General features: G+C 36.1%; 1 protein-coding gene across 1 annotated transcript in view; it reads left to right on the top strand.

Moving 5' to 3' along the window:
• The first annotated feature begins 3,018 nt into the window (after positions 1 to 3,018).
• The window catches only part of vmp1 (vacuole membrane protein 1), a 105,530-nt gene continuing 102,637 nt past the window's right edge, over positions 3,019 to 5,911 (top strand). The window contains exon 1 of the mRNA XM_015379028.1: positions 3,019 to 3,140. The gene's annotated coding sequence lies outside the window, so the exon portion shown is untranslated. The remainder of the gene's footprint in view (positions 3,141 to 5,911) is intronic.

Genomic DNA, 5,911 nt, shown 5'->3' with positions numbered 1-5,911 from the left:
ATTTAATATTAAATTAATTCTGAGGTGATAGTGTCCAAAAGTTGCTGTATATTGTCACCCGATCCTATTATATTTGTGTAATCCGCAAATAAAATAAATTTGAGTTTTTGTGATATCTTACATATGTCATTAATGTACATGATGAATAATTTAGGACCCAAGACCGACCCCTGTAGTACACCACACACAATGTCCAAACATCTTGACTGATGAGCTCCCATCTTCACGAATTGCTTCCTGTTTTTTAAATAACTTCTTACCCACTCTAGTGCCAGTCCCCTGATCCCATATTGCTCTTATTATTCTAACAGCTTGGTGTCATAGACCTGCCTAATTGGTTTATGTTTATTTCCAAAGAAGGATCCCATGCTTGGCTAAAACCCATGACCATGTAATGCATTTTTTATAGTTTTAACACTAGTTTGTTCCTATTTATCCACTCAATAGCAGCATTTAGCTTTAACTGCACAACAACTTTCAGCTATTATTTTTCTACTGGTGCCTTTCCACTACCTTGGCATATTGCTTCAACAGGTTTAATGAAAACAATCAAACGTGGTTGCTTACATTAAAAAGACAATCAACTGTCCAATGACAAATTTTTATTTTATTTTATATTATTTTATTTTATTTTTCGTGAGCCCAGCAATAAATTCCAATCTTTAATATGAACAAATAACTTCTACGGGGTACAATAATGAAGCCAATCTTTTTCAAAAAGAAATGTAATTACAAATGTGAGGTATATTTATTTAAGTTAAATTTTACCACTTACCTTAAAAGGAAGGAACACTTACACTGCAAAAAAATCGAAATCTAAATAAGTAATAAAAGTGATTTTTTTTTTGTTTTTATTGAGGAGGTGAGACACTTTGCCAATGGAATAAAACAATTTACATTTAAAATAGGAAAAAAAGTATTGTATTGTCTTATTTTAACTGCATATTATTTAATTATCTTATTTGAAGAGTAAAATACTAATTCGATTGGTAAACAATCCCATTTACATACTCAAGTTAAGGGTAAATACATTTCATTCAAGACAATTTTACTTATTTCTACACTGTTTTTGCAGTGTATGGGCCTTCAGAATATGTGTCTATTATAGGCCTCCTCTTACAAAGTTCAGAATCTAACCCAGTTGGCCAAATATAAGAAAAAAAGAGTGAATCCAAACATGTTTTAAATGCGGGCAAAGATTTCATCTCAGACTCACTCTGGTAAATTGAATTCTAATTATAGATGCACTTAGCAACCTCTCACTAATTCTGCCTCCCAGCAATATTACAGCTCATTTCTAGGAAGATGAAAACTGATCTGCTTTCAGTTCAGCTGCACTGTTTCAACTCAACCAGCAGAGGCTACCCTTGCTACACATATCATCCATGACTTGCTTTCAAGCAGCTAAGAACATTCATTTCTGCTGACCCCATTATGCAAACAGGATCAAACTTATGAAGGAGTTGTTGCCCCATTAATGTTTCTGCTTTACATACATCAGAAAATCAAAACTGCTTCATGAGATCCACAGGAACCCAGTGGCATTGGAAGAACTTGGTGGATAAACTCTGTGCCTTAAAACTGCTGCCACACATTTATCCTGACATGCATTTGGATTTATCTAAAAATCTGCTTTAAAGCAACCACTAAAGCAGTTATTTTCCTTTAATTTGTAGTTTGTCCAGCATCCAGATGGTCGCTAATTCAAACCTCAGCTCCATCTTTCTCAGTCGTTGTGTCCTTTAGCAAGACCCTTCATCCACATTGCCTACTGATGGTGGTCAGAGGGCCTGATGCCTGCGTACGGCGGCCTCACTTCTGTCAGTGAGCCCCAGGACAGCTGTGGCTACAATATACACACCATCAGTTTGTATGTGTGTGAGTGGCTGAAACTAGTATTAAATGCTTTGGAGTTCCTTGACTTAAAAAGGTGCACAATGAGTACAGGCCATTAACCATGGCATGTGTACTAGTACAGGAAGTCTAAAATGTGTGGTGTCGTAATGTTTCTTTATATTAAGCTAAGATGCAGAAACATGATGGTCTTTTTCTGGACTGAGACATTTTAAAGACTTTTTTTGACAAAATTTTCTGAATTTAAGTCTGAAATCCTTTTGTCGACTTCATGTGACCATTACAGGTTATATTTAAGGGATTTCTAGATTACAGAAATTATGTTGTGTTTAAAACATAAGGGAGCTAGCAAAATAGAAATAAGATAACTCAACATAGGTGTTTAATTAAAGCTCATTCTTGATTCAACATGGGTGAGATGACTTGTTTACGAAGAGCCAAGCAAGTTAGAATAATATATTTCACCCAAAGGATGAGCTCTTTGTTTTAAAACAGGTTTTTTAAATTCACTGAAGTTTTTTTATACATATATAATTAGCTTGAATTGAAAAAATTGAAAAAAATAAATAAACAGTGGAAAACTAAATCAGTAGGCAGGCTTATACTTGCTATATGAATTGTATATCAAAGCTGCAATGCTCATGCCTGGCAATTTGTCAAAGTACCCCCCCCAAAAAATCCATGGCAGACTTTGCCAGAGATCAAATTGCATGTGCTTCAGCATCAGTTTACCAGAAAGGCGATGCCAGAGCATGATGTTCAGGCTGTGTACCTTTGCTGAATTATACTGATACATAACAGACTGAGGTATAAAACTCTTAAACAAGCTGAATGATATCTGAGGAGGACAGCTTTGACCTGAAAACTGTAAAATCCGGTGGTCAGTTTGGGAGTAAATTGGGTGCACTTGCTTTGCCCAGCTGCCTTTCACTCATCTGTGAAGAGCCCTGCAGAGAACTGGTGCATCTTTGAAGTTTGCTCCAGGAAAGTTATCTACTTATTTATAGACGTTTAATTAGACTGGCTCTCTGGAGGTTTGACTGGGCAAATTATAAGATCTTCCCCTCTTTTTGTGTCTCTTTTCTATCAGCCCCCCACCACCCCCCACCCTCAGCCACTTGTATCAGTACTCTATCCCTCACTGGCCCCCTTCATTACCACACCCTGTACTCAAGTTATGATGCAGTTCATGGGTTGCAGACTATTGCCCTATATTACCAGTAGAGCTCCAGTATAGAGTTATATTTGAGCTCAGAGTTCCTTGTGGAAGAAAGGACGGCTGAACGGTGAGTTTACTCTCTGCATGATGCATCGCTTTAACACACAGCACTGTTCTACACAAGGCCGGCCTTTGTTTAACCTTCTGTGGATTTATAAACTCTTTTTGTGAACTTGAAATGTGGGGACTGATTAGGGCTTATTGAATTTCTCATCCTGGACTTTGAATGTGCAGTGTGTTGAGTTTCTGATTGTCTCTTGCTTAAGTTACTCAACAGGTCTGAGTTGTTTTGGAATGAGGGGGATTGCGAAATCCAGCACTGGAACAGTGCGTTGCTACCGTGTCACACACAGGCTGGGGTGGTGTTATGAAAATGTTTATTAGCCACTTGTTGAGATGAATGCTTTTGAGTCTAATGAATAATCAATGTAGGTGTTCAATATCATAGAGCCTAGATTATATTTTTTTAGATGAGGGTCATGTTCTATAAGACTGTTCTCATAACTATGTGGCAACCAGACAGTATTTTGCATTACATATGCACTGCTGAACCTTTACTCCTCAGCCAAAAAGAACAAATTATAGGGTTTCTGAAGAACAACTATTAAGGTGTGGTGTATACTGATGATTAAAAAACCTGATGAAAAGCTTTTGTTTGCAGTTCCCATAGAAATCCAAGAGTCCTGCAAACATCTTAACTTTTTAAATCATTGTTTTCATCTCTTTGGTCCTTGCACTCGTTTGGCTGGGGCCTCAAATCGAACCTCAATGAATAATACCGTAATGTATCTACAGTACTAGCTAACAAAATAATAATAATAAAAAGATCTTCCTCTGTGATAGATGATATGATGATATGAATGCTTCCACTTGGTAATTCTGCTTTTTTTCTATAATATTACACAAAAAGAGAAATATACTGTCCCATTGTGAAGCAGGAAAACTAGTCCACATTGTGTTACCTCAAGGCTGGACTACTATAATACTATCCTATCAGGGAGTTAAAAGTTTTAGTCCTTGTGTGGTTTTCTACAATTCCTAAAAGTAGAATCGGAGACAGGTATTTTACTAATCAGGCTCCTCTCCCGTGGAACCAACTACCAGTTTTAGTCTGCAACACCCTGTCTATTTTTTAGACTAGGCTTAAAACTTGCCTTTTTTATTGCTACAAGCTATAAACCTAATAGCAAGGAAGGCTAATGTTATCCAGAGCTAACTGTAATTATGTTGCTATAAGTTTAGGCTGCTGGAGGACATAAAGACCACTTTTCTCTCACTCTGCTTCGTTTTCCTACTGTTCTCCAGGGATCTATTTTTGCATTTATTGCTTTAACATAATGCATATTATCTTTTCTCTAGCTCTTCATAGAAGTAGCATCTTACCTGGTGTTTATGTTTACTTCAATTTAGTATATGCATTTTTTTTATCCAATAGATTGTACAACTCAGAGATGATCTGTTATGTTTTTCCCTTACAGCACATGAGCCGGCTGAAGGAGCTAGTGTGACTACAGACAAGAAACATTAAGAAAAACATCAGCCGCAAATGCAACCATTTAGACTCCTACAGGGCCTTGTGTGCATAAATCCTCTAATTGTTGTTTTGTCCAGTTTTTACGCTGCTAAATAAGTTGGTGACTAACTACATAAAGAGTTCTATTGCATTTATAGGGGCTTTAATCCATTACAACACTTCTCTCCCATCCTGCAATCTACACAAAACATTATGGGTTTTCAGCCCTGGGAGGCCAAGTTTAACGTATGTTTGAAACACTTTGAGTATTGAAAGAGGAGGTCGCGAATCCTAGAGCACAGGACGGAGAATTTAGCCCAGCGTGTCAGAGTGTTTGCTTGAGGAACTGAAAATTCCTCCAGATGGTGAGCTGCATACCTCAGTGTCAGAATTCCCATACTCACTGCTCGCTGACAGATTTCTGAGGACACAGATACTGAAGACTGGGAAATCCAATGCCTGTGCTGACTTCATTTGCATAAATACAAGGGAAACAAATTGAATTTTTTATTTTGTTATATATATTTTGCAATCTCAAAGCTTAAAATAATTTTAAAACTACAACAAGAGACAGTTTTGTGCTCATAAATGTACAATATAGTACCGTAATATATAAAATACTTAGATATTTACACTCGAAAATAAATATTTTCAATACAGACACTGGAGCTAGTTTTGCTTTAGCTACAAGTACAATTCAAAAGAGATATTTGACCGCATGGAACACATGTCTTAGCAGAAGAGATGACACAAATAAACACATAAGAATGTACAGATTCTTATGTGGGGGGATATAATCACATGTTGTAATAAGAGGTATTCAGACATGTCAGTATATATTTTACTTGTGGGTTTGTATGTTTTTAGTGTTTTGAAGGAGTTCTGAAAATCATGCAGAAACTTCTTAAAACTATAGTTTTCAGAAAGCCTGACTATTTTCCATTTGCAGAAATGAATATTAGAACATCAAATGAACCAAATCAGACTGTCAGTGTAGACAATATTTACCAACTGAAAATTTGGAATCAATTTTGAGTGATTGCCAGTCAGGTAAAGTGAGACCAGAATTTTCTAAGGTTCTGGACGCAGGAAATATCAGGGGTCTATCATTTCCTCCATAGTTATACAAAATCCATATTATCTACTCCAAATGTTAATTTCAACAGTATATTTGGTACAAAACATGAAATTTTGTTTCTTTAACACTTGAAGAAAAGATTTAATTGTTGAAAGCAAGAAACTGAAAAACGAAAAATTATAATCCAGAAACAACGCTTTAAAAATATTTCAAATTCAATTCAATTCAATTCAGTTTATTTCTATAG

This window comes from Cyprinodon variegatus, unplaced genomic scaffold, assembly GCF_000732505.1.
Source record: "Cyprinodon variegatus isolate N-32 unplaced genomic scaffold, C_variegatus-1.0 Scaffold184, whole genome shotgun sequence".
NCBI classification, from domain to species: domain Eukaryota; kingdom Metazoa; phylum Chordata; class Actinopteri; order Cyprinodontiformes; family Cyprinodontidae; genus Cyprinodon; species Cyprinodon variegatus.
Note: the sequence above shows the minus strand (reverse complement) of the source record. Positions and strands in the feature narration are given on the sequence as shown.